The sequence below is a fragment of the Crinia signifera genome, chromosome 1, assembly GCF_055691185.1.
Source record: "Crinia signifera chromosome 1, ASM5569118v1, whole genome shotgun sequence".
Lineage (NCBI taxonomy): Eukaryota > Metazoa > Chordata > Amphibia > Anura > Myobatrachidae > Crinia > Crinia signifera.
Window position 1 is genome coordinate 302,414,174 of NC_139217.1, and position 18,889 is coordinate 302,433,062.

The following is an 18,889-nucleotide window of genomic DNA, read 5'->3' on the forward strand; positions in this document are numbered from 1 at the left end:
TAGGTTTCAGGCCCCTATTTTGACAGAGAAAACAGTGTGATCTTTTCTTGATACATAGCAAAATTGTGGATTGATTGATACATTTTTTACATGGTGGAATTGGAAACAGAATTTTGCAGAGAGTGTTCATCTAATTCTTAAGTCATTCTTTTTTTATGCAACAAGGAAGAAGAATTGAAGAACAAATAAGAAAAGAAAGAGTCATGTCAGAAGTGGGATTTGAACCCACGCCTCCAGAGGAGACTGCGACCTGAACGGAGCGCCTTAGACAGCTCGGCCATCCTGACATATATCACATTAACTTTTTAAAAAGTGATATAGTACGAAATCCCCTCTCCAACGATACAATGGTCATATTGTAGAAACTATTGATTTAAAGACTGTATCAATTGCTTTTCCTTTCATTTTGAAAGTGGTTCTAATGTATAAAGTAGGATTTATTTTCTCTTTTGAGGATTAGAATTCAAATGCCCAGAGTTTGTTTGCTGATGCATTTTCACTCACTGTTGAGTAAAATTTGTGAAGATTGCACAAACTGGCTACTTCCTTTAGCTTGTGGGATTCATTGGATTCTATTATAATGAACCCAAGTGGGGTTTATTTTCATGACCAATGGCTTAGAAGAGCAGTTTTCTTAAGTTAGAAAAATGCCTCCCAAATTCTTAATTTGGGAGGTATTTTATTTAGCAAAATATAAATCAAGAAGTATGAAGCAGACAATACAAAAAGCATGATATTTATGTCAGTGGTAGCTTTCAAGCCCTTTTTTGTACAAAGAATAGTGTGCTATTTTCTTTCTATATAAAAACATAATGGATTGATGCATTTTTGAATGGTGGAAATAGAAACAGAGTTTTGCAGTGGGTGTTAATCTGATTCTTAAGTCATTCTCTTCTCATGCAACAAGGAAGAGGAAATAGTAGAACCAATAAAGAAAGGAAGAACTATGTCAGAAGTGGGATTTGAACCCACGCCTCCAGAGGAGACTGCGTCCTGAACGCAGCGCCATAGACCACTCGGCCATCCTGACATATACCTATTGCACTATTTTTAAGAAAAATTTAATATTATGAAGTGAAATTTGTGAATCTTGCACAAACTGGCTACTTTGTTTAGCTTATGGGATTGATTGGATCCTATTTTAATGTACCCAAGTGGGATTTATGTTTATGACCAATACAAAGAACATGACATTGATCTCTTTGGTAGGTTTCAGGCTCCTATTTTGACTGAGAAAACAGTGTGATCTTTTCTTGATACATAGCAAAATTGTGGATTGATTGATACATTTTTTACATGGTGGAATTGGAAACAGAATTTTGCAGAGAGTGTTCATCTAATTCTTAAGTCATTCTTTTTTCATGCAACAAGGAAGAAGAATTGAAGAACAAATAAGAATAGATAGAGTCATGTCAGAAGTGGGATTTGAACCCACGCCTCCAGAGGAGACTGCGAACTGAACGCAGAGCCTTAGACTGCTCGGCCATCCTGACATATATCACACTAACTTTTTAAAAAGTGATATAGTACGAAATCCCCTCTCCAACGATACAATGGTCATATTGTAGAAACTATTGATTTAAAGACTGTATCAATTGCTTTTCCTTTCATTTTGAAAGTGGTTCTAATGTATAAAGTAGGATTTATTTTCTCTTTTGAGGATTAGAATTCAAATGCCCAGAGTTTGTTTGCTGATGCATTTTCACTCACTGTTGAGTAAAATTTGTGAAGATTGCACAAACTGGCTACTTCCTTTAGCTTGTGGGATTCATTGGATTCTATTATAATGAACCCAAGTGGGGTTTATTTTCATGACCAATGGCTTAGAAGAGCAGTTTTCTTAAGTTAGAAAAATGCCTCCCAAATTCTTAATTTGGGAGGTATTTTATTTAGCAAAATATAAATCAAGAAGTATGAAGCAGACAATACAAAAAGCATGATATTGATGTCAGTGGTAGCTTTCAAGCCCTTTTTTGTACAAAGAATAGTGTGCTATTTTCTTTCTATATAAAAACATAATGGATTGATGCATTTTTGAATGGTGGAAATTGAAACAGAGTTTTGCAGTGGGTGTTAATCTGATTCTTAAGTCATTCTCTTCTCATGCAACAAGGAAGAGGAAATAGTAGAACCAATAAAGAAAGGAAGAACTATGTCAGAAGTGGGATTTGAACCCACGCCTCCAGAGGAGACTGCGTCCTGAACGCAGCGCCATAGACCACTCGGCCATCCTGACATATACCTATTGCACTATTTTTAAGAAAAATTTAATATTATGAAGTGAAATTTGTGAATCTTGCACAAACTGGCTACTTTGTTTAGCTTATGGGATTGATTGGATCCTATTTTAATGTACCCAAGTGGGGTTTATGTTCATGACCAATACAAAGAACATGACATTGATCTCTTTGGTAGGTTTCAGGCCCCTATTTTTAAAGAGAAAACAGTGTGATCTTTTCTTGATACATAGCAAAATTGTGGATTGATTGATACATTTTTTTCCATGGTGGAATTGGAAACAGAATTTTGCAGAGAGTGTTCATCTAATTCTTAAGTCATTCTTTTTTCATGCAACAAGGAAGAAGAATTAATAAGAATAGATAGAGTCATGTCAGAAGTGGGATTTAAACCCACGCCTCCAGAGGAGACTGCGACCTGAACGCAGCGCCTTAGACCGCTCGGCCATCCTGACATACATCACATTAACTTTTTAAAAAGTGATATAGTACGAAATCCCCTCTCTAACGATACAATGGTCATATTGTAGAAACTATTGATTTAAAGACTGTATCAATTGCTTTTCCCTTCATTTTGAAAGTGGTTCTAATGTATAAAGTAGGATTTATTTTCTCTTTTGAGGATTAGAATTCAAATGCCCAGAGTTTGTTTGCTGATGCATTTTCACTCACTGTTGAGTAAAATTTGTGAAGATTGCACAAACTGGCTACTTCCTTTAGCTTGTGGGATTCATTGGATTCTATTATAATGAACCCAAGTGGGGTTTATTTTCATGACCAATGGCTTAGAAGAGCAGTTTTCTTAAGTTAGAAAAAGGCCTCCCAAATTCTTAATTTGGGAGGTATTTTATTTAGCGAAATATAAATCAAGAAGTATGGAGCAGATAATACAAAAAGCATGATATTGATGTCAGTGGTAGGTTTCAAGCCCTTATTTGTACAAAGAATAGTGTGCTATTTTCTTGCTATATAAAAATATAATGGATTGATGCCTTTTTGAATGGTGGAAATTGAAACAGAGTTTTGCAGTGGGTGTTAATCTGATTCTTAAGTCATTCTCTTCTCATGCAATAAGGAAGAGGAAATAGTAGAACCAATAAAGAAAGGAAGAACTATGTCAGAAGTGGGATTTGAACCCACGCCTCCAAAGGAGACTGCGACCTGAACAGTGTGATCTTTTCTTGATACTTAGCAAAAGTGTGGATTGATTGACCAAAGACCACTCGGCCATCCTGACATATACCTATCGCACTATTTTTAAGAAAAATTTTATATTATGAAGTGAAATTTGTGAATCTTGCACAAACTGGCTACTTTGTTTAGCTTATGGGATTGATTGGATCCTATTTTAATGTACCCAAGTGGGGTTTATGTTCATGACCAATACAAAGAACATGACATTGATCTCTTTGGTAGGTTTCAGGCCCCTATTTTTAAAGAGGAAACAGTGTGATCTTTTCTTGATACATAGCAAAATTGTGGATTGATTGATACATTTTTTTCCGTTGTGGAATTGGAAACAGAATTTTGCAGAGAGTGTTCATCTAATTCTTAAGTCATTCTTTTTTCATTCAACAAGGAAGAAGAATTGAAGAACAAATAAGAAAAGAAAGAGTCCTGTCAGAAGTGGGATTTGAACCCACGCCTCCAGAGGAGACTGCGACCTGAACGCAGCGCCTTAGACCGCTCGGCCATCCTGACATATATCACGCTAATTTTTTAAAAGTGATATAGTACGAAATCCCCTCTCCAACGATACAATGGTCATATTGTAGAAACTATTGATTTAAAGACTGTATCAATTGCTTTTCCATTCATTTTGAAAGTGGTTCTAATGTATAAAGTAGGATTTATTTTCTCTTTTGAGGATTAGAATTCAAATGCCCAGAGTTTGTTTGCTGATGCATTTTCACTCACTGTTGAGTAAAATTTGTGAAGATTGCACAAACTGGCTACTTCCTTTAGCTTGTGGGATTCATTGGATTCTATTATAATGAACCCAAGTGGGGTTTATTTTCATGACCAATGGCTTAGAAGAGCAGTTTTCTTAAGTTAGAAAAAGGCCTCCCAAATTCTTAATTTGGGAGGTATTTTATTTAGCAAAATATAAATCAAGAAGTATGGAGCAGACAATACAAAAAGCATGATATTGATGTCAGTGGTAGCTTTCAAGCCCTTTTTTGTACAAAGAATAGTGTGCTATTTTCTTTCTATATAAAAACATAATGGATTGATGCATTTTTGAATGGTGGAAATTGAAACAGAGTTTTGGGTACTTGTGAGTTATCTGGACGCCCGATTTTTTGATTGTATGCCTTAAGTTAAGGCATACAATCAGATGCGATGCGATGCGATATCGCATCGCATCGCATCGCATCGCATGCGACCATCGGATGCGATGACCCGATTTTTCCATAGGAATCAATGTTAAAATGGACTGAGTCCATTTTAACATGGAATTCAATTGGAAAAAGGGGTCCTTTTCATACCCCTACTATCCAAGTGGGCATGGAGTTGGATATAAACCTGTGGCGAGCGTAGCGAGCCACCGAGCCCGAAGCGTGGCGAGCGAAGCGAGCCCCGCGAGGGGACGGTATTCCGTGTCCCCTCGCGGGGCTCGCTACGCTCGCCACGCTTCGGGCTCGGTGGCTCGCTACGCTCGCCACAGGTTTATATCCAACTCCATGCCCACTTGGATAGTAGGGGTATGAAAAGGACCCCTTTTTCCCATTGAATTCCATGTTAAAATGGACTCAGTTCATTTTAACATTGATTCCTATGGAAAAATCGGGTCATCGCATCGCATCGCATCCGATGGTCGCATGCGATGCGCCCGATCCGACCCGATTTAGAAATCGGGCGTCCGGATAACTCACAAGTACCGAGTTTTGCAGTGGGTGTTAATCTGATTCTTAAGTCATTCTCTTCTCATGCAACAAGGAAGAGGAAATAGTAGAACCAATAAAGAAAGGAAGAACTATGTCAGAAGTGGGATTTGAACCCACGCCTCCAGAGGAGACTGCGACTTGAACACAGCGCCATAGACCACTCGGCCATCCTGACATATACCTATCGCAATTTTTTTAAGAAAATTTTTATATTATGAAGTGAAATTTGTGAATCTTGCACAAACTGGCTACTTTTTTTAGCTTATGGGATTGATTGGATCCTATTTTAATGTACCCAAGTCGGGTTTATGTTCATGACCAATACAAAGAACATGACATTGATCTCTTTGGTAGGTTTCAGGCCCCTATTTTGACAGAGAAAACAGTGTGATCTTTTCTTGATACATAGCAAAATTGTGGATTGATTGATACATTTTTTACATGGTGGAATTGGAAACAGAATTTTGCAGAGAGTGTTCATCTAATTCTTAAGTCATTCTTTTTTCATGCAACAAGGAAGAAGAATTGAAGAACAAATAAGATAGAAAGAGTCATGTCAGAAGTGGGATTTGAACCCACGCCTCCAGAGGAGACTGCGACCTGAACGCAGCGCCTTAGACCGCTCGGCCATCCTGACATATATCACACTATTTTTTTAAAAGTGATATAGTACGAAATCCCCTCTCCAACGATACAATGGTCATATTGTAGAAACGATTGATTTAAAGACTGTATCAATTGCTTTTCCATTCATTTTGAAAGTGGTTCTAATGTATAAAGTAGGATTTATTTTCTCTTTTGAGGATTAGAATTCAAATGCCCAGAGTTTGTTTGCTGATGCATTTTCACTCACTGTTGAGTAAAATTTGTGAAGATTGCACAAACTGGCTACTTCCTTTAGCTTGTGGGATTCATTGGATTCTATTATAATGAACCCAAGTGGGGTTTATTTTCATGACCAATGGCTTAGAAGAGCAGTTTTCTTAAGTTAGAAAAATGCCTCCCAAATTCTTAATTTGGGAGGTATTTTATTTAGCAAAATATAAATCAAGAAGTATGAAGCAGACAATACAAAATGCATGATATTGATGTCAGTGGTAGCTTTCAAGCCCTTTTTTGTACAAAGAATAGTGTGCTATTTTCTTTCTATATAAAAACATAATGGATTGATGCATTTTTGAATGGTGGAAATTGAAACAGAGTTTTGCAGTGGGTGTTAATCTGATTCTTAAGTCATTCTCTTCTCATGCAACAAGGAAGAGGAAATAGTAGAACCAATAAAGAAAGGAAGAACTATGTCAGAAGTGGGATTTGAACCCACGCCTCCAGAGAAGACTGCGTCCTGAACGCAGCGCCATAGACCACTCGGCCATCCTGACATATACCTATTGCACTATTTTTAAGAAAAATTTAATATTATGAAGTGAAATTTGTGAATCTTGCACAAACTGGCTACTTTGTTTAGCTTATGGGATTGATTGGATCCTATTTTAATGTACCCAAGTGGGATTTATGTTTATGACCAATACAAAGAACATGACATTGATCTCTTTGGTAGGTTTCAGGCTCCTATTTTGACTGAGAAAACAGTGTGATCTTTTCTTGATACATAGCAAAATTGTGGATTGATTGATACATTTTTTACATGGTGGAATTGGAAACAGAATTTTGCAGAGAGTGTTCATCTAATTCTTAAGTCATTCTTTTTTCATGCAACAAGGAAGAAGAATTGAAGAACAAATAAGAATAGATAGAGTCATGTCAGAAGTGGGATTTGAACCCACGCCTCCAGAGGAGACTGCGAACTGAACGCAGAGCCTTAGACTGCTCGGCCATCCTGACATATATCACACTAACTTTTTAAAAAGTGATATAGTACGAAATCCCCTCTCCAACGATACAATGGTCATATTGTAGAAACTATTGATTTAAAGACTGTATCAATTGCTTTTCCTTTCATTTTGAAAGTGGTTCTAATGTATAAAGTAGGATTTATTTTCTCTTTTGAGGATTAGAATTCAAATGCCCAGAGTTTGTTTGCTGATGCATTTTCACTCACTGTTGAGTAAAATTTGTGAAGATTGCACAAACTGGCTACTTCCTTTAGCTTGTGGGATTCATTGGATTCTATTATAATGAACCCAAGTGGGGTTTATTTTCATGACCAATGGCTTAGAAGAGCAGTTTTCTTAAGTTAGAAAAATGCCTCCCAAATTCTTAATTTGGGAGGTATTTTATTTAGCAAAATATAAATCAAGAAGTATGAAGCAGACAATACAAAAAGCATGATATTGATGTCAGTGGTAGCTTTCAAGCCCTTTTTTGTACAAAGAATAGTGTGCTATTTTCTTTCTATATAAAAACATAATGGATTGATGCATTTTTGAATGGTGGAAATTGAAACAGAGTTTTGCAGTGGGTGTTAATCTGATTCTTAAGTCATTCTCTTCTCATGCAACAAGGAAGAGGAAATAGTAGAACCAATAAAGAAAGGAAGAACTATGTCAGAAGTGGGATTTGAACCCACGCCTCCAGAGGAGACTGCGTCCTGAACGCAGCGCCATAGACCACTCGGCCATCCTGACATATACCTATTGCACTATTTTTAAGAAAAATTTAATATTATGAAGTGAAATTTGTGAATCTTGCACAAACTGGCTACTTTGTTTAGCTTATGGGATTGATTGGATCCTATTTTAATGTACCCAAGTGGGGTTTATGTTCATGACCAATACAAAGAACATGACATTGATCTCTTTGGTAGGTTTCAGGCCCCTATTTTTAAAGAGAAAACAGTGTGATCTTTTCTTGATACATAGCAAAATTGTGGATTGATTGATACATTTTTTTCCATGGTGGAATTGGAAACAGAATTTTGCAGAGAGTGTTCATCTAATTCTTAAGTCATTCTTTTTTCATGCAACAAGGAAGAAGAATTAATAAGAATAGATAGAGTCATGTCAGAAGTGGGATTTAAACCCACGCCTCCAGAGGAAACTGCGACCTGAACGCAGCGCCTTAGACCGCTCGGCCATCCTGACATACATCACATTAACTTTTTAAAAAGTGATATAGTACGAAATCCCCTCTCTAACGATACAATGGTCATATTGTAGAAACTATTGATTTAAAGACTGTATCAATTGCTTTTCCCTTCATTTTGAAAGTGGTTCTAATGTATAAAGTAGGATTTATTTTCTCTTTTGAGGATTAGAATTCAAATGCCCAGAGTTTGTTTGCTGATGCATTTTCACTCACTGTTGAGTAAAATTTGTGAAGATTGCACAAACTGGCTACTTCCTTTAGCTTGTGGGATTCATTGGATTCTATTATAATGAACCCAAGTGGGGTTTATTTTCATGACCAATGGCTTAGAAGAGCAGTTTTCTTAAGTTAGAAAAAGGCCTCCCAAATTCTTAATTTGGGAGGTATTTTATTTAGCGAAATATAAATCAAGAAGTATGGAGCAGATAATACAAAAAGCATGATATTGATGTCAGTGGTAGGTTTCAAGCCCTTATTTGTACAAAGAATAGTGTGCTATTTTCTTGCTATATAAAAATATAATGGATTGATGCCTTTTTGAATGGTGGAAATTGAAACAGAGTTTTGCAGTGGGTGTTAATCTGATTCTTAAGTCATTCTCTTCTCATGCAATAAGGAAGAGGAAATAGTAGAACCAATAAAGAAAGGAAGAACTATGTCAGAAGTGGGATTTGAACCCACGCCTCCAAAGGAGACTGCGACCTGAACAGTGTGATCTTTTCTTGATACTTAGCAAAAGTGTGGATTGATTGACCAAAGACCACTCGGCCATCCTGACATATACCTATCGCACTATTTTTAAGAAAAATTTTATATTATGAAGTGAAATTTGTGAATCTTGCACAAACTGGCTACTTTGTTTAGCTTATGGGATTGATTGGATCCTATTTTAATGTACCCAAGTGGGGTTTATGTTCATGACCAATACAAAGAACATGACATTGATCTCTTTGGTAGGTTTCAGGCCCCTATTTTTAAAGAGGAAACAGTGTGATCTTTTCTTGATACATAGCAAAATTGTGGATTGATTGATACATTTTTTTCCGTTGTGGAATTGGAAACAGAATTTTGCAGAGAGTGTTCATCTAATTCTTAAGTCATTCTTTTTTCATTCAACAAGGAAGAAGAATTGAAGAACAAATAAGAAAAGAAAGAGTCCTGTCAGAAGTGGGATTTGAACCCACGCCTCCAGAGGAGACTGCGACCTGAACGCAGCGCCTTAGACCGCTCGGCCATCCTGACATATATCACGCTAATTTTTTAAAAGTGATATAGTACGAAATCCCCTCTCCAACGATACAATGGTCATATTGTAGAAACTATTGATTTAAAGACTGTATCAATTGCTTTTCCATTCATTTTGAAAGTGGTTCTAATGTATAAAGTAGGATTTATTTTCTCTTTTGAGGATTAGAATTCAAATGCCCAGAGTTTGTTTGCTGATGCATTTTCACTCACTGTTGAGTAAAATTTGTGAAGATTGCACAAACTGGCTACTTCCTTTAGCTTGTGGGATTCATTGGATTCTATTATAATGAGCCCAAGTGGGGTTTATTTTCATGACCAATGGCTTAGAAGAGCAGTTTTCTTAAGTTAGAAAAAGGCCTCCCAAATTCTTAATTTGGGAGGTATTTTATTTAGCAAAATATAAATCAAGAAGTATGGAGCAGACAATACAAAAAGCATGATATTGATGTCAGTGGTAGCTTTCAAGCCCTTTTTTGTACAAAGAATAGTGTGCTATTTTCTTTCTATATAAAAACATAATGGATTGATGCATTTTTGAATGGTGGAAATTGAAACAGAGTTTTGGGTACTTGTGAGTTATCTGGACGCCCGATTTTTTGATTGTATGCCTTAAGTTAAGGCATACAATCAGATGCGATGCGATGCGATATCGCATCGCATCGCATCGCATCGCATGCGACCATCGGATGCGATGACCCGATTTTTCCATAGGAATCAATGTTAAAATGGACTGAGTCCATTTTAACATGGAATTCAATTGGAAAAAGGGGTCCTTTTCATACCCCTACTATCCAAGTGGGCATGGAGTTGGATATAAACCTGTGGCGAGCGTAGCGAGCCACCGAGCCCGAAGCGTGGCGAGCGAAGCGAGCCCCGCGAGGGGACGGTATTCCGTGTCCCCTCGCGGGGCTCGCTACGCTCGCCACGCTTCGGGCTCGGAGGCTCGCTACGCTCGCCACAGGTTTATATCCAACTCCATGCCCACTTGGATAGTAGGGGTATGAAAAGGACCCCTTTTTCCCATTGAATTCCATGTTAAAATGGACTCAGTCCATTTTAACATTGATTCCTATGGAAAAATCGGGTCATCGCATCGCATCGCATCCGATGGTCGCATGCGATGCGCCCGATCCGACCCGATTTAGAAATCGGGCGTCCGGATAACTCACAAGTACCGAGTTTTGCAGTGGGTGTTAATCTGATTCTTAAGTCATTCTCTTCTCATGCAACAAGGAAGAGGAAATAGTAGAACCAATAAAGAAAGGAAGAACTATGTCAGAAGTGGGATTTGAACCCACGCCTCCAGAGGAGACTGCGACTTGAACACAGCGCCATAGACCACTCGGCCATCCTGACATATACCTATCGCAATTTTTTTAAGAAAATTTTTATATTATGAAGTGAAATTTGTGAATCTTGCACAAACTGGCTACTTTTTTTAGCTTATGGGATTGATTGGATCCTATTTTAATGTACCCAAGTCGGGTTTATGTTCATGACCAATACAAAGAACATGACATTGATCTCTTTGGTAGGTTTCAGGCCCCTATTTTGACAGAGAAAACAGTGTGATCTTTTCTTGATACATAGCAAAATTGTGGATTGATTGATACATTTTTTACATGGTGGAATTGGAAACAGAATTTTGCAGAGAGTGTTCATCTAATTCTTAAGTCATTCTTTTTTCATGCAACAAGGAAGAAGAATTGAAGAACAAATAAGATAGAAAGAGTCATGTCAGAAGTGGGATTTGAACCCACGCCTCCAGAGGAGACTGCGACCTGAACGCAGCGCCTTAGACCGCTCGGCCATCCTGACATATATCACACTATTTTTTTAAAAGTGATATAGTACGAAATCCCCTCTCCAACGATACAATGGTCATATTGTAGAAACGATTGATTTAAAGACTGTATCAATTGCTTTTCCATTCATTTTGAAAGTGGTTCTAATGTATAAAGTAGGATTTATTTTCTCTTTTGAGGATTAGAATTCAAATGCCCAGAGTTTGTTTGCTGATGCATTTTCACTCACTGTTGAGTAAAATTTGTGAAGATTGCACAAACTGGCTACTTCCTTTAGCTTGTGGGATTCATTGGATTCTATTATAATGAACCCAAGTGGGGTTTATTTTCATGACCAATGGCTTAGAAGAGCAGTTTTCTTAAGTTAGAAAAATGCCTCCCAAATTCTTAATTTGGGAGGTATTTTATTTAGCAAAATATAAATCAAGAAGTATGAAGCAGACAATACAAAATGCATGATATTGATGTCAGTGGTAGCTTTCAAGCCCTTTTTTGTACAAAGAATAGTGTGCTATTTTCTTTCTATATAAAAACATAATGGATTGATGCATTTTTGAATGGTGGAAATTGAAACAGAGTTTTGCAGTGGGTGTTAATCTGATTCTTAAGTCATTCTCTTCTCATGCAACAAGGAAGAGGAAATAGTAGAACCAATAAAGAAAGGAAGAACTATGTCAGAAGTGGGATTTGAACCCACGCCTCCAGAGAAGACTGCGTCCTGAACACAGCGCCATAGACCACTCGGCCATCCTGACATATACCTATTGCACTATTTTTAAGAAAAATTTAATATTATGAAGTGAAATTTGTGAATCTTGCACAAACTGGCTACTTTGTTTAGCTTATGGGATTGATTGGATCCTATTTTAATGTACCCAAGTGGGATTTATGTTTATGACCAATACAAAGAACATGACATTGATCTCTTTGGTAGGTTTCAGGCTCCTATTTTGACTGAGAAAACAGTGTGATCTTTTCTTGATACATAGCAAAATTGTGGATTGATTGATACATTTTTTACATGGTGGAATTGGAAACAGAATTTTGCAGAGAGTGTTCATCTAATTCTTAAGTCATTCTTTTTTCATGCAACAAGGAAGAAGAATTGAAGAACAAATAAGAATAGATAGAGTCATGTCAGAAGTGGGATTTGAACCCACGCCTCCAGAGGAGACTGCGAACTGAACGCAGAGCCTTAGACTGCTCGGCCATCCTGACATATATCACACTAACTTTTTAAAAAGTGATATAGTACGAAATCCCCTCTCTAACGATACAATGGTCATATTGTAGAAACTATTGATTTAAAGACTGTATCAATTGCTTTTCCATTCATTTTGAAAGTGATTCTAATGTATAAAGTAGGTTTTATTTTTTCTTTTGAGGATTAGAATTCAAATGCCCAGAGTTTGTTTGCTGATGCATTTTCACTCACTGTTGAGTAAAATTTGTGAAGATTGCACAAACTGGCTACTTCCTTTAGCTTGTGGGATTCATTGGATTCTATTATAATGAACCCAAGTGGGGTTTATTTTCATGACCAATGGCTTAGAAGAGCAGTTTTCTTAAGTTAGAAAAATGCCTCCCAAATTCTTAATTTGGGAGGTATTTTATTTAGCGAAATATAAATCAAGAAGTATGGAGCAGATAATACAAAAAGCATGATATTGATGTCAGTGGTAGGTTTCAAGCCCTTATTTGTACAAAGAATAGTGTGCTATTGTCTTGCTATATAAAAATATAATGGATTGATGCCTTTTTGAATGGTGGAAATTGAAACAGAGTTTTGCAGTGGGTGTTAATCTGATTCTTAAGTCATTCTCTTCTCATGCAAAAAGGAAAAGGAAATAGTAGAACCAATAAAGAAAGGAAGAACTATGTCAGAAGTGGGATTTGAACCCACGCCTCCAGAGGAGACTGCGACCAAAGACCACTCGGCCATCCTGACATATAGCTATCGCACTATTTTTAAGAAAAATTTAATATTATGAAGTGAAATTTGTGAATCTTGCACAAACTGGCTACTTTGTTTAGCTTATGGGATTGATTGGATCCTATTTTAATGTACCCAAGTGGGGTTTATGTTCATGACCAATACAAAGAACATGACATTGATCTCTTTGGTAGGTTTCAGGCCCCTATTTTTAAAGAGAAAACAGTGTGATCTTTTCTTGATACATAGCAAAATTGTGGATTGATTGATACATTTTTTTCCATGGTGGAATTGGAAACAGAATTTTGCAGAGAGTGTTCATCTAATTCTTAAGTCATTCTTTTTTCATGCAACAAGGAAGAAGAATTGAAGAACAAATAAGAAAAGAAAGAGTCCTGTCAGAAGTGGGATTTGAACCCACGCCTCCAGAGGAGACTGCGACCTGAACGCAGCGCCTTAGACCGCTCGGCCATCCTGACATATATCACGCTAATTTTTTAAAAGTGATATAGTACGAAATCCCCTCTCCAACGATACAATGGTCATATTGTAGAAACTATTGATTTAAAGACTGTATCAATTGCTTTTCCATTCATTTTGAAAGTGGTTCTAATGTATAAAGTAGGATTTATTTTCTCTTTTGAGGATTAGAATTCAAATGCCCAGAGTTTGTTTGCTGATGCATTTTCACTCACTGTTGAGTAAAATTTGTGAAGATTGCACAAACTGGCTACTTCCTTTAGCTTGTGGGATTCATTGGATTCTATTATAATGAACCCAAGTGGGGTTTATTTTCATGACCAATGGCTTAGAAGAGCAGTTTTCTTAAGTTAGAAAAATGCCTCCCAAATTCTTAATTTGGGAGGTATTTTATTTAGCAAAATATAAATCAAGAAGTATGGAGCAGACAATACAAAAAGCATGATATTGATGTCAGTGGTAGCTTTCAAGCCCTTTTTTGTACAAAGAATAGTGTGCTATTTTCTTTCTATATAAAAACATAATGGATTGATGCATTTTTGAATGGTGGAAATTGAAACAGAGTTTTGCAGTGGGTGTTAATCTGATTCTTAAGTCATTCTCTTCTCATGCAACAAGGAAGAGGAAATAGTAGAACCAATAAAGAAAGGAAGAACTATGTCAGAAGTGGGATTTGAACCCACGCCTCCAGAGGAGACTGCGACCTGAACGCAGCGCCATAGACCACTCGGCCATCCTGACGTATACCTATCGCACTATTTTTAAGAAAATTTTTATATTATGAAGTGAAATTTGTGAATCTTGCACAAACTGGCTACTTTGTTTAGCTTATGGGATTGATTGGATCCTATTTTAATGTACCCAAGTCGGGTTTATGTTCATGACCAATACAAAGAACATGACATTGATCTCTTTGGTAGGTTTCAGGCCCCTATTTTGACAGAGAAAACAGTGTGATCTTTTCTTGATACATAGCAAAATTGTGGATTGATTGATACATTTTTTACATGGTGGAATTGGAAACAGAATTTTGCAGAGAGTGTTCATCTAATTCTTTTTTTATTTTTTTTTACTTTCAATCTTTATTATATTTTAGATTATAAAAGACATTACATACATTACCTTACATACATATAAACATCCAAACATACAACTTGTGTAGACCATTTTACATTATTAAAAACATTTCTACATAAAGTGCTGAGTATCGGGGGGTTTTTATTTTAAGACTGGCTAAGCTTCTCTTTGCTATCTTACCCTTTCCTTGCCTTCCTTTTCCTTCCTTCCCTTCCCCTTCCCTTTATTTCCCTTCCTTCAATGCAATTCCTTTGAGACGGGGCAGAACAGAACAGAATGGCCTTTCCACTTCCCGCTTACTCCCAACCCTATTATTCCATTGCGTGCATACATACATAAGAGGGAAAAAAAAAAAAAAAGAGGACATATATTTATATATGTCAATAGTGATACTAATATTATACATATATTTTGTATTATAGTGTTTATATTACTCTATCCTAGCGTGAAAATTATTTTTACTTTTGTATCTTCTTATTACTGCAGAATTATTCTTTCATAAAAAGGTGACTGTATCCAGTGATTCCATATTAAATAAAACTTACTCATAATATTACGAGCATGTGCTAAGTTTTTCTCTTGTTGTAGAATTATATTCACACGTGTTTTCCATTGTTCTATGTCTGGTGCCACATTAGACATCCACCGACTTCCCAATATAACTTTTGCAATGGATATAAGGTTGACGATGTATGCTTTTTCGTTCCTATTCATATCCCCCTGTACTATTCCCAATAGGCAGCATTTCGATGTCAGGATTTCTATTGGTACCCCAGTACTCATTATAATATATTTGACTTTGTCCCAAAACTGGGAGATCTGATGACATTCCCATAGTAAATGGATGAATGTGCCAGGTGCATTTCCACATTTGGGGCATGCCGGAGAAGTACGCCCTGCAAATTTTACTAATTTTACCGCTGTCATATATGACCTATGCAAGATAAAAAGCTGTGTCTGCTGAACTCGCAGTTAGTTTGTTGCCTTAGCTACCGCTGACCTGGCCATAGACCATTCCTGTTCGCTTAACCCTCCAATCTCCTTCTCCCATTTTTCCTTTAATGTTGTTAAACCATCACTATTTTTATTTTCTATTAAGATGTTATATACTCTTGATGTTATTTTCTTAGTGTTAGGGACTTTAATTATCTTTTTAATTGCTGACTCGCTGAAGCATGGATTTGAATTTGTTATATGCATTTCGACCACACTTTTTAGTTGTATATATCGGAAAAGAAATGTATTCGGAAGGCCATATTCCTCTTTTAGTTGGAAAAAGGGTTTTAATCCCTTTGGATCATATAGCTGGGAGAGGTAATTTATTGCGTATGGATGCCAGGCTTCTGCTAGTTGCAGAACCCTAGCTTCCTTAGGGCTAAGTATGTCGACTATTCTAAATTCCTTATCCATAAATTTGTTATCTAATACTTGGTCTGCTTCACGCCAAATTTTTACTGCCTGCACCACCAATGGCAAATCACCCAAGTGTTTTTTACCCTGGATTAATCTAAACCTTGGGGGTATGTTGGGGGTGGAGGCATTTACAAGTTCATCTATCAGACGACTGTTGGCCTCTTCTTCATTGAACCAAGAACTTAATTGTGCCATTTGCGAGGCTATATAATATAGCCTAAAATCCGGCAATCCTAACCCACCCTTTAGTCTTGGGCTCATTAATTTATCCAATTTGATCTTTGGTCGGGAGCCGTTCCAAATAAACGAACTTATTATGCTATTTAATTTCCTGAATAGGGATTTGGGAAGATACACCGGTGAATGATGCAGTATATACAGGAACTTGGGAAGAATAGTCATTTTTACCAGATTTATCCTTCCAGTGGCTATCAGGGGCAGCCTACTCCATATTTTTATTTTCTTTTTTAACCATTCCATTAAAGGACGTATATTTAGATCTATGTACTCCTTTGAGTCCCGGGAGATATAAACTCCTAAGTATTTAAAAACGGGTACCCATTTTAATTGGAATGATGATACTTGCGTGTAGTTGCCCGGGTTACCCACTGGAAAGACACTGGACTTTGCCCAATTTATCCTGAAGCCCGTATAGTCTCCATATTCCTCTATCAGCTTCAAAATCAGCGGAAGGGACTTTTTATATTCCTTTAAAAATATTAATAAATCGTCTGCATATAACGTGATCCTTTCTTCTTGGCCTTTTACCCTAAAACCTATGTCCTCCGGATGTTGCCTAATCAAGCAAGCCAAAGGCTCTATCGCCAGGGCGAACAGGGCCGGGGATAACGGACATCCCTGCCGTGTTCCCCTAGCGAGACCAAAGGGCAATGATGTCCATCCGTTAACGGATACCCGGGCAGATGGTTCAGAATATAGCAGCTGAAGCCACCTCAAAAAGTTTGGTCCGAGCCCATACGCCCGGAGGACCTGCCATAAATATGCCCACTCCACTGCATCAAAGGCTTTTATGGCGTCTAATGAGACCACTGCTCCATGGCTCTCCCCGGCGCCCATCAACTGCAAGTGTGAATATAGCCTTCGTATATTTATACTGGTCTCCTTTCCAGGGATAAAACCTGTCTGGTCAGAATGTATTAATTTTAAGATATGTTTGTTTAATCTTTTGGCAAATATTTTAGCGATCACTTTAGCCTCAAAAGAAATAAGTGAGATTGGCCTATATGAGTCCAAATCTAATGGATTTTTATCGGGTTTTAAGATCAATATGATTTTGGCTTCGGTCATTGATTTTGGAATAGTCCCCGTGGCGAATCCTTCCCCAAGGGTATTATAGAGAAGAGGTGCCAATGTATCGATATATTGTTTATAGACCTCGGCAGGTATGCCGTCCAGGCCAGGGGCTTTTCCTGAGGGTAATGACTTTATAGCCTCAGTGACTTCTTCAATCTTCAAAGGGGCCTCCAATTCCCATATACCTGCATCATCCAATTTGGGGAGCCTGATATTATCCAAATATTGTTTTATTTTTTCTTCACTGAATTGAAGCTTACTAGCGTATAATTGTCTAAAGTAAATTACAAATGCTTCCCCGATCTGGGAGGCAGTGTTTACTATTTTGTCTGCTTGATTTTTGACCGCCAATATAGTATTGGATGTTTCCTCGCATTTCGCTATAAAGGCGAGATATTTCCCTGCGCGGTCTTCGTTTTGGTATCTCAAATTTGCTCTGTGCATCATAATGGTTTGATTTACCTTTTTAATCGCATCTAACCATTTCCCTTTAGCCTCCTGCCAACTCCTATATGCGACATCTGTTTTATTTATACAGTATTCTTTTTTCTTTTCTATGCACTCCCTCTCCAAGGTTGAAATATCCTCTCTACTTTTTTTTTTGCTTCAGCGATGCATTTTCTGAGGGTTCCTCTAATAAACGCCTTAAAGGCATCCCAGACTATGGAAGTGCTCGCTGAGCCCTCATTACTCTCCCAGAATTTCTGCCACTGGTCCGCAAGATCGTTGTTTTGGTCAATACTGCACAGCCACATGGGGTTAAATCTCCAAAAGTTACTACCCTTTTCATTAGTCGCCTCAAATTCCATATATATCGGGGAGTGGTCCGATATGCCCCGCGCTTTATACTCGATCTTACGGACCTTTGGCACAAACTCTCTGGATACCAACATCAGGTCGATCCTGGAGAAAGCAATATATGATGTGGAGAAGCAAGAAAACTGCGCAGTATTGGGATTTCGGAGGCGCCAGGGGTCTATCCATCCAATATTGTCTATATAACTAGCAAATCCCTGATTCCCCCTACCTCCTCCTGCCCCCACACTACTCCATCTATCAAGCTGGGGATTCAATATATTATTGAAGTCCCCCATACACAGCAGAGGAATATTTGGGGTCAGGGCGATAAATTCTGTAGCCTTGTTGAGGATTTTGTATGTAAATGGTGGGGGGATATAAATTGCTAACACCAAGAGTTGCATTGAATTCACCGTACAATCCAAAAAGACATAACAACCGTTTGGGTCAATCAAGATCCTGTTGCAAGAAAAATATATTGATTTGCGAATTAAGACCGAAACTCCCCTAGAGGTCGATGTAAAAGGGGCATGATATGCGTGGCCAATCCACGATTTTTTAAGTGCCAAAAGTTTCTTCCCCTCTAGGTGAGTTTCGGACAGGCAAATGATATCTGCACCATAATGTTTAAGCTGGTTCAATACAAGAGAA

The 18,889-nt window shown here is 37.5% G+C and overlaps 18 non-coding genes across 18 annotated transcripts; all 18 read right to left on the reverse strand.

Annotated features, from left to right (window-relative positions):
* Window positions 1-947: 947 nt before the first annotated feature.
* On the reverse strand, window positions 948-1,030 carry TRNAL-CAG (transfer RNA leucine (anticodon CAG)). The gene has a single exon. It is a non-coding gene; the product is annotated as a tRNA-Leu (tRNA).
* A 380-nt stretch (window positions 1,031-1,410) lies between these two features.
* On the reverse strand, window positions 1,411-1,493 carry TRNAL-CAG (transfer RNA leucine (anticodon CAG)). Its single transcript has one exon. It is a non-coding gene; the product is annotated as a tRNA-Leu (tRNA).
* A 660-nt stretch (window positions 1,494-2,153) lies between these two features.
* Window positions 2,154-2,236, reverse strand: TRNAL-CAG (transfer RNA leucine (anticodon CAG)). Its single transcript has one exon. It is a non-coding gene; the product is annotated as a tRNA-Leu (tRNA).
* A 373-nt stretch (window positions 2,237-2,609) lies between these two features.
* TRNAL-CAG (transfer RNA leucine (anticodon CAG)) lies at window positions 2,610-2,692 on the reverse strand. Its single transcript has one exon. It is a non-coding gene; the product is annotated as a tRNA-Leu (tRNA).
* Window positions 2,693-3,855: 1,163 nt separating this feature from the next.
* Window positions 3,856-3,938, reverse strand: TRNAL-CAG (transfer RNA leucine (anticodon CAG)). The gene has a single exon. It is a non-coding gene; the product is annotated as a tRNA-Leu (tRNA).
* Window positions 3,939-5,217: 1,279 nt separating this feature from the next.
* On the reverse strand, window positions 5,218-5,300 carry TRNAL-CAA (transfer RNA leucine (anticodon CAA)). Its single transcript has one exon. It is a non-coding gene; the product is annotated as a tRNA-Leu (tRNA).
* Window positions 5,301-5,679: 379 nt separating this feature from the next.
* TRNAL-CAG (transfer RNA leucine (anticodon CAG)) lies at window positions 5,680-5,762 on the reverse strand. Its single transcript has one exon. It is a non-coding gene; the product is annotated as a tRNA-Leu (tRNA).
* Window positions 5,763-6,421: 659 nt separating this feature from the next.
* On the reverse strand, window positions 6,422-6,504 carry TRNAL-CAG (transfer RNA leucine (anticodon CAG)). Its single transcript has one exon. It is a non-coding gene; the product is annotated as a tRNA-Leu (tRNA).
* Window positions 6,505-6,884: 380 nt separating this feature from the next.
* On the reverse strand, window positions 6,885-6,967 carry TRNAL-CAG (transfer RNA leucine (anticodon CAG)). The gene has a single exon. It is a non-coding gene; the product is annotated as a tRNA-Leu (tRNA).
* A 660-nt stretch (window positions 6,968-7,627) lies between these two features.
* Window positions 7,628-7,710, reverse strand: TRNAL-CAG (transfer RNA leucine (anticodon CAG)). The gene has a single exon. It is a non-coding gene; the product is annotated as a tRNA-Leu (tRNA).
* Window positions 7,711-8,083: 373 nt separating this feature from the next.
* Window positions 8,084-8,166, reverse strand: TRNAL-CAG (transfer RNA leucine (anticodon CAG)). Its single transcript has one exon. It is a non-coding gene; the product is annotated as a tRNA-Leu (tRNA).
* A 1,163-nt stretch (window positions 8,167-9,329) lies between these two features.
* TRNAL-CAG (transfer RNA leucine (anticodon CAG)) lies at window positions 9,330-9,412 on the reverse strand. The gene has a single exon. It is a non-coding gene; the product is annotated as a tRNA-Leu (tRNA).
* Window positions 9,413-10,691: 1,279 nt separating this feature from the next.
* TRNAL-CAA (transfer RNA leucine (anticodon CAA)) lies at window positions 10,692-10,774 on the reverse strand. The gene has a single exon. It is a non-coding gene; the product is annotated as a tRNA-Leu (tRNA).
* Window positions 10,775-11,153: 379 nt separating this feature from the next.
* Window positions 11,154-11,236, reverse strand: TRNAL-CAG (transfer RNA leucine (anticodon CAG)). Its single transcript has one exon. It is a non-coding gene; the product is annotated as a tRNA-Leu (tRNA).
* A 659-nt stretch (window positions 11,237-11,895) lies between these two features.
* On the reverse strand, window positions 11,896-11,978 carry TRNAL-CAG (transfer RNA leucine (anticodon CAG)). The gene has a single exon. It is a non-coding gene; the product is annotated as a tRNA-Leu (tRNA).
* A 380-nt stretch (window positions 11,979-12,358) lies between these two features.
* TRNAL-CAG (transfer RNA leucine (anticodon CAG)) lies at window positions 12,359-12,441 on the reverse strand. The gene has a single exon. It is a non-coding gene; the product is annotated as a tRNA-Leu (tRNA).
* A 1,111-nt stretch (window positions 12,442-13,552) lies between these two features.
* Window positions 13,553-13,635, reverse strand: TRNAL-CAG (transfer RNA leucine (anticodon CAG)). Its single transcript has one exon. It is a non-coding gene; the product is annotated as a tRNA-Leu (tRNA).
* A 659-nt stretch (window positions 13,636-14,294) lies between these two features.
* Window positions 14,295-14,377, reverse strand: TRNAL-CAG (transfer RNA leucine (anticodon CAG)). Its single transcript has one exon. It is a non-coding gene; the product is annotated as a tRNA-Leu (tRNA).
* Between the last annotated feature and the right edge of the window lie 4,512 nt (window positions 14,378-18,889).